Source organism: Cavia porcellus, unplaced genomic scaffold, assembly GCF_034190915.1.
Source record: "Cavia porcellus strain 051 isolate PalLab524CR breed Dunkin Hartley unplaced genomic scaffold, mCavPor4.1 scaffold_23, whole genome shotgun sequence".
Taxonomy (NCBI): Eukaryota; Metazoa; Chordata; class Mammalia; order Rodentia; family Caviidae; genus Cavia; species Cavia porcellus.
This window is the reverse complement of record NW_026947506.1, coordinates 50731322-50742603: the sequence shown is the minus strand read 5'-3', so window position 1 is coordinate 50742603 and position 11282 is coordinate 50731322. Positions and strand designations below refer to the sequence as shown.

At 49.4% G+C, this 11282-nt stretch overlaps 1 long non-coding RNA gene across 1 annotated transcript; it reads right to left on the bottom strand.

Annotated features, from left to right (window-relative positions):
- Positions 1-660: 660 nt before the first annotated feature.
- Positions 661-6438, bottom strand: LOC134472387 (uncharacterized). Its single transcript, XR_010042192.1, has 3 exons — positions 5569-6438; positions 2797-3007; positions 661-777 (listed from the first exon to the last, which is right to left on the bottom strand). It is a non-coding gene; the product is annotated as an uncharacterized LOC134472387 (long non-coding RNA).
- Between the last annotated feature and the right edge of the window lie 4844 nt (positions 6439-11282).

Here is an 11282-nt window from a genome sequence, read left to right as displayed (position 1 = left end):
ATGCTCTGAACTGGAGATACAGACTCAGTGATGCACCTCAAGCTGTATGGCAACTAAGATCAAAGAAAAATCTGTTTGCAAGGTGTGTAGGAGTCAGAGGAAGGGAGAGAGGGAGGAAGGTAGGGAGGAGAGGGCGGGGTGCTACAGGGGTAAAAAGTGCCAAAGTTGATGGCACAGGAAAACCCCACAGCAACAGTGGTTCCTCCACCTCAGGGTGACTCGCCTGTAGTCCCAGGATGTGCATCTCAGGCGCTCACCAGAACATTCAGGGCTCTTCCTATTGGTTCCCAATGTTTCTTGTCCTCCATTCTGACACTTACTTCTGTGCTGCATCTTAGATCCTTTTCTGGAGAGCTTCGGATAGCAGTATCCTAAGGACCATAAAGATTAACTCACTCCAGGCACCTGGGTGGGATTCTGCACTGTGAAATCTGGGATTTGGGAACTGGGAATTATGGACAAAGGGGTCCTGGAGTTCCGGGATAGCCAAATGACCCAGGATCTCTGGGTGGCATCGAGGGCCTTGCTTTCCTCTGAGTCCAGTCCATGTTTCAGAATTCTCTGCCTTCACCAGTCTTGCCTTCAATTTCTTTGTCGAGGGTTCTGAAAACCACAGAGGATGGTGCTGGTGAGGAGAAGAAGGACACAAACCTTCTCACTGTTCTTCTCTTGTTGCAACCCCTTTTTGAGAGAACTGCCAGCTAGCTCTTTAGTGACTGGCTGTGTTGTGGCAGGTTCCCTCTGGCGCCTCTCTGGACTCTTCTGCCTACTTGTGTTCTGTGAATTCAAAATGTAAGCATGAGTTGTGTGGAAATGCAGTTTATATGAACCCCAAGTCTTCCAGATTAGTGGTAACACTGGCCTTCCACTCCAGAAATAATCAAGCAGCTCTCCGCTCCCTGTTCAAGCTGAGATGTAGGACCAGCTGAGCTGAGGTGAGACACAGAGGGTGTGGAGCCAGGACAGTACAAATCCTAGAGCCAGAGCCTGGCCCTTTGGAGCACTCATCATGCCACCGTGTGCCACAGGTGTTGGGCACGGAGCTATGGAATGTCACCATGTCCCTGCTGTGCTTATAGTCCCACTTTGGCCCAGGGTCTTGTTCCTTCCTTTGGGCACTGGAATTTACTCCGTGCCCTTGTATCTTGGAAGGATTTACCCTGTTCTGGCCTGCTGAGACTCACAGCTGAGATGGTCTTGAGGCTCAGAAGAAGCTGTGGACATAGAATTTTCAATCTTGCTAGAAAAAGGATTTGGGAGATGGACTGGATGTGCTTGGTGTTTTGAGATGGACATGAGCCCCTGCAGTGGGGTGGAGGGGAGGAGGGGACACTGTTTGGATCGTCAGTGTCCCCCCAGCATGCTGGGTGAGGCTTCTTCCCATCCCCAGCCTGTAGCACCACTGGCAAGTAGAAGCTCTTCTAGAGGGTAGAGTTTATGCAAAGGGAGCTAGGGGCCCTGGTGCTTGCTCCTGAAGGAGGTGGCAGTGCCCTGGCTGCTTCCTTTCTCCTTCCCTTCTTCCTGCTCACCGTAAGGTGAGCTACTGTATCCACTGTGTCCTCTGTGCCCTAGTGTTCAGCCTCAGCACAGATCCCAGAATGATCCAGCCAGCAGGCCGTGGAATGAAACCTCTGAAACTGAGCAAAAATGAATATTTCCTCCCAGTAAAGCATTTGTTCAGTCATCTTGGCATAACAGCAGAAGCCTGACTAAGACCCCAGAGCCTGAGACAGAATTTTCCATTTCCTGCAGTGAATGACTCCTGAGCCAAATGCTAAACAAATAAACTCCAGACAGGAAAGGATTATTTTTAAATGCACCTAGAGCACACCACAAGACACACACTTTAGTTTATGACTAGATTTCTAAAGCCACACATGATCGCAGGTGGGACTTTGGGTAGTCGGTTGGATTGCTGGGGCTCAGATGGGACTTGCTGGTAGAGGGCAGGTTACCACTGGTCAGAAGAAGCAGTCACTGGGGCCCTGACCAGAAATGCATCTCCCTGCCACAGTTCCTCCTTTGCTCTCTCTGCTTCTGGCCTCTATGATAAGAGCAGCTTTTCTTCCGCTAGGCCCCTCTGCCATGCCGTCCTCCTTAGGAGCCAGGTGACTATGGAGTGAAACTGTGATTCCTCATAAACCTCTGTGCCTTCAAATTCCAGGTTTTGGTATTGTATCACAGTGATGAGAAAGTACCTAAGACAGACACACATCCATTTCTGCAACATCTGTATCTCTCCATTCATCCACTGGTCTGTATCTATGGACACATCTGTAGTATGTTAGAGGCACGTGGCACAGCTGGTGTGAGGAACACATGACAGTGAGAAGGAGGTGCATCTGCTCTGAGCAGCCTCACAGTGCAGGTCACAAGTGGGGGGCAGTGAAATGCAAGCTGACATTCCAGAAAGAGAACAGAGGGGGCCCTCTGAAGACCCAGAAGGGTTCAAGGGGCTCCAGGAGAAGAAGAGCCACAGCAGATTCTGCCGGGGTGAGAAGTCCTCTCTCCTAGAAGGACAGGCGAAGGGGCATTGGAATCCAGGGCTTGCTGCCTTCCAGACAGCCAAGGTTATCCACAAACAAGCCCACCCACGGGAGATGTCCCCTAGCTCCTCCTTTTTTGTGGAGAGGGAAGGACCTAGAAACTGCCCTAAGGCTTTAAAGAAAAGGATTCATCTTTTCACTTTGATTTTAAATCTGAAGCTCCACCTTCCTGAGTGACGGCTTCAGAACTGGAGAGCTCCACCCTTCTGTTCAGTTTCCAGATGAACAGAGCAGTGATGAATATTCTTACCCTGTGAGAAGGGGCGATGGAATCCGTGGAGAGTTTGAATCCATACTGATGAGCCCAGCACTTCGAGCTGAGAACAGTAGAGCACAATCCATGCTCTCCTTGGGCAGAGGAACCTGTCTGTTTGTCCCTGTGGTCCATAAGGAAGGTTCACATTGTTGCAGAGGTGGATGTGGACCTGGATGCCTGAGAAGAGTTTTTACCAGGGAGCTGCCTGGGAAAGAAAGTGGAGAAGGGCTGCTGTCTCTTTGAGCACAGGGAGCCCCCGCTCCTCTGTCTCCCCTCCTCACCCCCTTTCCCTCTCCTTGAACCCCCACCTTTGATACCAGCCTTCACTCCCTGGGGCTCCCTGGGAGAGTGTGTGCAGTCTGGGTATCTGACTGAACCCCTGGCTCCGCCCCCATGATCAGGAGGTGCAGGAGGTCACAGCACTCTCGGGAGAGGCTGTGCCCACCATAGAATCTGTACCTACTTCCATGGGAGCTGCTCACAGTGTCAGAACCCCTCCTTGGGCAGGGTGCACTGGTCATAGCTGACCTCAGAGTGCCACCAGAGGGTCAGGCTTTCTCCAGGACAGTCACAGCCCTGCTGTGCCAGGAGGACAAGCTTCTCATGCATCCCCTGGAGGGAAGAGGACCTGGGGTCTGCAGGCCCTGGCTCCTCCCAAATGGCCCCTTCCTGAGTCCCAGCTGTGCTTGCCCTGACTGTCCCCTCAGTCACCGTGCTCTGGCCCAGAGATGCACAGCTCAGGAAGTGTTCTGTCTGTGCAGCTGGTGGTGGGGGAAGTGCTGGCCTTGCACCTGAGAGCAGGGGTGCTGGGTCCTGCAGACTGACCACGCCTGGGTCTGCTCTGCGAAGTCTACAACGCCTGCAGGCCTATCTGGGGCCGAGGCCCTGAGCCTGGGCATGAGCCCAGGCTATGGCTCTGGGTCCAAGCTGTGAGAGCTTAAGTCTTCCTCCCTTAGCCACCTTGAATGGCTGAAGTCTCTTTGTGAGCTGCCTTCTGAGGTCACCAGGGGGCTCAACAAAATAGGAAGAGTGGTTCATCACAAATGCCCTGAGAGAAGGCAGAAGTCATGCTAGATGGGGTTCAGCAACCCCACATTCACCCTTGGGGCTGCTGGGGCCACCAGGGTACACAGGGGTGCTGTTCACCAAGATGTCATAGACTCAGTCATCAAAACGTGTCCTCAATGTCAGTGCCAGTTCAGTGAGAGTCATGGTGGTTTATTCCAAATATTTATGCATTTGTAAAACATACAGGTCCCTGTGGACATGTGCCCAAGGCTTACACAGCTTTCTCTGAGATAAAAAGCAGCAGTAGATCCAGACTTACTCTATCAGATGAGGACAAAATTCAATAGCCAAACCTGATGAGGAAACTCCAAGATGACGTGCTGTCTCACGTGCATCTAGGTGGAAATCCCTAAGCAAAAAACGCAGTCACAGACAAGATTCATTCTTGTGTGAAAGTGAGCCCTGATCACTGTTTTTTTATTGTTGTTTGCAAAACAAAGATAGCTAAATTTTCATAAACTCAACCAGTATAATTCAACATATAAACAAATGAATGAAAAAGCGTCATCTCCATAGATACCAGCTTCCTACCTGAGCGTGTTCTTGTGTGTCTATCGGCCAATCATAAGTTTCCTCGCGGGAGATGTCCATGCGGGCCCGATGTTCATTTATTGAGCTGATTATTTTTGTTCTCTCTCCTGATTTGTTTGACTTACTGATATATTTTAAGGAGTAAACATTTCTTAGGTGTTTACAAATATTTTCTGCACTTTCTGGATTGTGGGACCACAGTGTTAGCTCTTTCTTTTGCTTTGTAGAAAATTCTAGTCTGGCCTAATGCCATTTGTCTACTGTATTTTTGTTTTTTTGCCAACACTTTTAAGTTCATAGCCTGTTGTTCTCAAACCAAAATCATGATGCTTCTTTCTGTGTTTTTCTCTTTTACTGTTTTAGGTCTTGTGTTTAACTCTTGAGTATATTTTGAGATGATTCTTTTTATATGGAGAAGGAAAAACAAACCAATTTAGTTGTTCTGCCTGTGAGTCTCCAGCTCTTCCAGCCTCATTTATGTAGAGGACTAGATTCTTTTTCCCATTGCATGCTCTTGGCAATTCGATGAAAATCAAATGATAAAAAAATCATGGATTTGCTTCTGGTGTCTGTCCTGTCCCATTGATGATGGAACTTTCATGCCATTTTCTGGTCATTTTGATTAAGACAACTTTGTAATAGATTCAACATTAGATATTTAGCTTGGTGATTTTTGTTCCAGACTGTTTCTGGCCACAGTTTCAAAGTGCAGACGGGGCAGTTTCAGTGTGTGGTGAGGAGCCACAGATAGATGATCATCGATTTGAACCCTCATCTCTCTTTTTTTTGTTGTTCACTGCACTGGGTAATCGAATGCTCATCTCTTAATACTGTTGTGTTGGGGAATGGATACTCACCCCAACAGTATTTTCCACTGGTTGTAGTTTCAGATTTGGTCTTGGTTTACCCAAATACATTAATACTCCAAAAAATCAGAAGTAAGATTAATGATCTAATAACTTATCACTGTCCTATGGCAAAAATGTACATCTATATTCATGTTGTTATGGTCTGCAAGTGACTTGAGTGTATCCCCAGGTGAGTGTGCTGGAACCCATTGCAGCACTAACAGGGGTGGGGCCTTCAGCAGCCTGGCACTGCCTCAGCAGTCTGGGGTCAGGACTGGACTCCCAACAATGTCACCTGTGTGTGTCTCAGCTTACTCACCTCCACGTGGAAGGGGCAAGGTGGCAGCCCCAGGTCGGTAATCTTCGTGAGGGTCAGGGATGTTGGAGGCAAAGCCCTGAGTACTTGGTGGAGTGGCAGTGTCTGCTCATTTGTGATGTCACAAGGGGCTCAGGCTTAGAAAGTTCCAAGCATCTGCTTAGGGGCTTAGCCAGCCTCAGTCCTGCTGCTCTGTCTCCTTGTCTTCCTCCTTACCTAATAGGAGCATCAAACTGTGCAGTAAGCGAAGGGAGTGGAAAATGAGGGTATCTTGTCCAAGGGGTTCAGTAGAGAACCAGCACAGAGCGAGACAAAAAAGCTGAGAAATGTTGATGGCGCTCCCAGAAAGTGGGGCGTTGTGGGGAGGAGTTCTGCGTGGAGCTAGAGGCTTTACCCGGCACCCATGGGAGCAGGGTTATGAGGAGGTGGGAGCCTCAGGAGGCACTGCTGTCAGCCTGAAGTCACAGGGCTGAGAAGTGGGGAGCAGGCACAGCGGTGGGCGGGGCAGGGTGATGGAACTGGGGGAGTAGCTGCTGTGAGCAAAGATGGTGTTCCATGTCTGGAGGCATTTCTCACTGTTGGGAGTGGACGGCCAGAAGCAGCTGAAGACTTCCACAGGAATCGGTGCCGAGACTCCACTTATTTTAAATAAAGCTACATTGCTGACGGGTACAGTCATACATGTGGGCGTTTGCTAGTATACACACATGCGTGTGTTCTCATGTTCCCAGCTGTGTCCACTCAGAAGACAGATGGTGACAGCACAACGACAGCGAGCCTGCCAGCCATCCAGAGCTGGATTTCTAAGTCCTACACTAATGCAGTCGGGACTCAGAGGAAGTCCTGACACTTTGCTGGGACCGGGAGAATACCGGATTCTGGAGCATTTATTGTCCTGGAACCTGGAGAAATGATTACAGAATGATTAATACATTTCCAAAGACATATCATGAAGAAGCTTCTTGAAAAATTAGAAAACACTGAATGTCCAAATAAAAAGTGATAGTATGGAATGATAATCCAATGAAGTAGGAAGAAACTGGTTTTTCCACAGGGATATACATAAGCTGGGGAATGATTGCATAAGTGGGAGAAGTGGGAAGACTTTAGAGTAGAATGCCAACTGATGGATGCAGACTTTAGAATGGAATGCCAACTGATGGATGCAGACTTTAGAATGGAATGCCAACTGATGGATGCAGACTTTAGAATGGAATGCCAACTGATGGATGCAGACTTTAGAATGGAATGTTGATCGATGCAGAACTAATAGAAGTAGTAGTCACTACACAGCAGTCACTGGTGAAAGATCTAGATGGGAGTCGCCCAATACGACTTTGATGAGTGTCCCAATTTTGGACAACTCTCAAATATCTACCTCCCAAACTAACAGAATTCTAGAAGAAAATGAACAACTTCAAAGTGAGTGGTACAGCAGGCACCTCCTGGACTGGATGACCAGGACAGGGAGACACAGCCTGTAGCTGAACCGCTGCTGTCACCTTGGCTGAGTGTGGCCCACTTCTGAGGTTTCTGCCCAAAATGCACGACCGACCGAGCTTGACCATACTAAGACCGTGGGTGGATGTGGAGTGACCGTCACCTCCAGGGAAAGGCCTTTGTCATTAAACAGGAAAAGAGAGGCAGAGAGGGATCAAGTTGTTCTCCCAGGTGAGGGAGGGTGGCATGGTTCTGGAATTAGAAGAGATGCTTTGGGGGCAGAGCTTTGTAGGCAGGTTACATGGAGGAGTGTTTGGCTCCTGGGAAGCTCGCTCTAGAAACCTTAGGGATAACAGAATCATGAGACAAAAAAAGCCTCTCTCTCCATTTCTCTTTCTCCAAGTGCATAGACAGGTGGACAGACAGACTTGCTGATCTGTCCTTTTTTTTTTTTTCTTTGTGTCCTACTTTTTCCTCCATCTCCCAACTAAATTTGGGATCTAAGGATGAGAATTTCACACAGTTTTCATCCATTTTTCTGTAGGCATATAATTATTACAAAATCATCTGAAGCACACTGATTTAACATGAACAGATGGAGTTGTTAAAATATTCCTTCAGTGTTATAAAATTGTACTTCAGTTGTCCATGAGTGTCCAGATGCTACAGTTTAGTCTTGTTCACGCCGAGCTGCTGTGGGCAGGAGGGGGTGCAGTGAGGGCTCGGCTCCCCACGCTTTCCCCACAGCCCTGGATCCAAAGCTCACAGTGCATCCGGACCCCTTCAACACTGTCCATGTGTGCGGGATAAGAGCTGAGCAGGGCCCATGGAAGAATGGAACTCATCAGAGACCACTCAGATTGCCCTCTGGGTCACTGGCAAACGCTTCCACTCTGGTCCCTCTGGTCCAGATCCCGATTGGGGGGCCAGGGAGAGCTCGTGTTCTCCTTCCCTCTGCCACTCTTCCTGCGGCCCTGGGTTCCAAGGCAATGATCCCACACGAGAGTGCATTGGAAGTGGTGGCTGGCACTGGACACCTCCTTCCACAGGACCCCACCCCAGTGTTTGCACACCTGCTGTGAGGTGCTTGATTCTCTTCATAAAATATTTTTATTCCATCTCAAGGATGCTAGGCCTAGCTCCAAGCTCAGATTTCACCATGATTCCCCGTCCTAACTGCTTCCTGTGAGCAGAGACTTTGAAGCTGTGCCCAGCGGTCAGGAAAAGCATGGTGCAGCCCGGCCTCCTGGCTTCCTTCTGCATCTGTCTTCTTTACTACCCAGCCAGGGCCTGGGTTCCAGCAGGGCTGACTGGGCTGCCCCGGGACTTCCCCCAGAAAGTCAAAAAACCGTTCTGTGCCATCATCCACCACTGAGTGGGCCTTGGCAGGATCAGGGTCACCAGGCTGCCACTTCTCAGAGCACCAAAACTTGGCTTTATTCACCTTTTCCATAAACCTGAGCTTCCCGTCAGCCCAGGAGCGCTAGGCCTGAGCTTCTGTCTGTGCCTCCCTGCCCTGTGCTCTCCTAGACTGGCATGATGGGACCCTGCAGAGCCTGGGAAGCCAGGTGTCTCCCTAAGGCCTCCTTGGGAACTGCAAGCACCCCATTTGCCCCTCACCTCAGCTTCAAGGTCCAACCGCCCCCAAGTGGAGGTGCTTCCTCCTCCATGTCCTCATTTCCACCAAAATCCAAGTGAAGACTGCCCGCCTCAGCTCAGTGCTGTCCTGCCCACCTTCTTCATGCCAGTGCCAATGTTCAGGGATGTTTGAGTGGTCAGCGCTAGGCAGCACTGGGCAGCCACTCTGACCCGTGTCTCTCCCTCTCCACTGGGGTCACACACCTACCCTGTGATTATGTGTACAGTTTTGGAGCCAGCGACCGGGAGCCTGTACATATGCCCCTCAGGAGCCCTTGAACTCTGGTCATCAGTGCATCTACTGCTTCAGCAAATCAGCAACTACTAGTGTTTTGAAGAATTGGTGTTTGCCCAGCTCTTTCTTAGACCTGGGGGCACCCCGTGGGCAGTGGATTATCTGTCCTCCCTGTGGCGTAGCAGGCGAGGAAGAATGAGGGGGGGGCAGTGGGTCAGTACTCAGTGCTCTTCCGGGAAGGAAGGCAGGGACATGAGGGTATGGGGGCCACAAGGGCTGTGCGATGCCCACCCCCCAAACAACAGTGCAGTGGGGAGCCAGAGTGGGAGCCAGCATCGCTGCATGCCCTGGCCCTGAGGGGACTTCTGCCTCTGGCGCTCTGGGAGACACTGAGAGGCTTGGAGCCAGGTCTGTTGTCCTGGTTCTGACTTTGACTCTGGGGGTAAGACAGGGCAGAGGGGCAGGATTTGAAGTTCCCGCCCTCACTGTGCGCAGCACACTGAAGACCACCCCTCGTCCCCTTGATCCTCCGTGCCCTTGGACTCTGCAAGCTCAGGGGTGACAGAGGCTCCTTAGTCTCCCTCAGCAGGGCTTTGCGGGACTCCAGGGAACTCAGTCAAAGAGGACAACGAGTGGACAAGGGGGTTTCTCATCCTTTCAGGCCCCTCCATGCCCAGGCCCAGCCACTCACCTCCTGCTGAGTCTTTCCCAACCTGGGTTGCTGCCCTTGTGGACACCCAGGCAGTGGACTGAGCCAGGACCAGCAGCAGTGTCCTGGTTGTGATGAATGCAGCCTGCATTTTGCAGTGGACATCAAGGTTGGAACAGATTCCATTGTAGATTTTGCGTTCTATTTTTCAGATTTGCAACAGTTTAAAAAAACAAAACAAAACAAAAAAAAACTCCCAGGCTAATCTGTTAGCCTAGAAGTTGAAAACTTAAGAAAGAAAACTAGGTATTTTAAGCATGCATAAAATATATGTAGATTATGCTTTATCATTTATCACCATGAAATGCAACTATATTATAGGAAGTTAACAATTAAAAAAAAAAAAAAAGTGTGTCTACAACACGAACATGCATGCCAGGCATGAGACGGGTAGAGGACCTGGACTCCTCGCCCCAAACTTTCAGGCCAAGGAGTTGGAGCCTCACAGTAGGAGACTTGTGCAACCCCTTCCCTGAGCTTGAGAAAAACAGTCTCCAAACGGGGTACAAGGTGTCGGGGTGAGGTGGGAGTGACTAGCATTGTTTCCATGGAGACCGTGTCCCTGCTAGGAAAGTAAGGAAGCTCCTGAAGGCTTGAGTGCAAAGGGCACCACGCCCCAGTGTCAGCAAGGGTTCCCATGTCTCCCTGATTCTCTTGGACAGGCGACCCTGGAACGCTGCCGAGGTCAGTGGTATCCACCACGGTGCACAACCAGCTCGAGGAAAATCCATGGATAACATTAAAAATATTTGAAATCTTTATTAACAGGGGCCTCCAGTATATTAGCTTTCTTTGAAAAAAGATTACATTGTCAATTTTGTTACAAGTTAAAAATATTCTTAAACTCTCAACTTGACCAGATATAATATTACTTCTTTTTTGGTTTGTTTTTAAGGCAAGGTCTCCCTGTGCAGTTCAGGGTGGCTGTGAACTCACTATGTAGCCCAGGCTGGCCTGGAACTCATAATAGCCCTTCTGCCTCAGCCTCCTGAGGGTTAGAATTACAGGCATGCACCACCATGTTTGGATAATCAGATAATATAATTTAAAATCCTTGAAGTGTGAATTGAGAAAAGCCAGCCTTCTTGGAAAGCACGCTTGTCATTAGCAGAAAGCACCTGTCTCTAGGTAAAGACGTCAGGCCCCTCTGCGGCAGAGACAGGCAGGGGTCCTCTTGTCTGCTCACCTGGACCACGGCTGGTCTCTAGGTCTCAGCCTGGCCCCACTCAGTTTCCTGCGGGAGCTTCCTGGTAACCCCTCCTCAGAACAACCACAAGCTCAGTCTGGGAATCTTTAAAATTGTTGCAAATCTCCAAAGCAGAGCAGAACAGAGCAAAGCAAACAAAACATCTGCATTTAAAATGAAGCTTCATGGTTCAGCCTTGGATTTTCAGAGGTCAGCTGTACAGAGTTTATAGAGGAAACGCTGTTGCTAAGGGATAGGTTTAGACTGTTTTAGTTTACGTTTCTCTAATAATTGTCTTATTCCGATAAAGTTAGCATTCTTTATGTAAGGCGTTAAAACACTCATGAAGTCATAAAAAAGTACCCTAGAAGCCTGATGTGGAGCTACAGGCCCTAATTCCCGTACTCTGGGAAGTTGAGGCCGGGAGGTGGAAGTTTGAGCCAGGCCACTGACTTAGTGAGACCTTGTCTTAAAAAAAATTTTTTTTGAAAAGAACTAGGGTGGTAGCT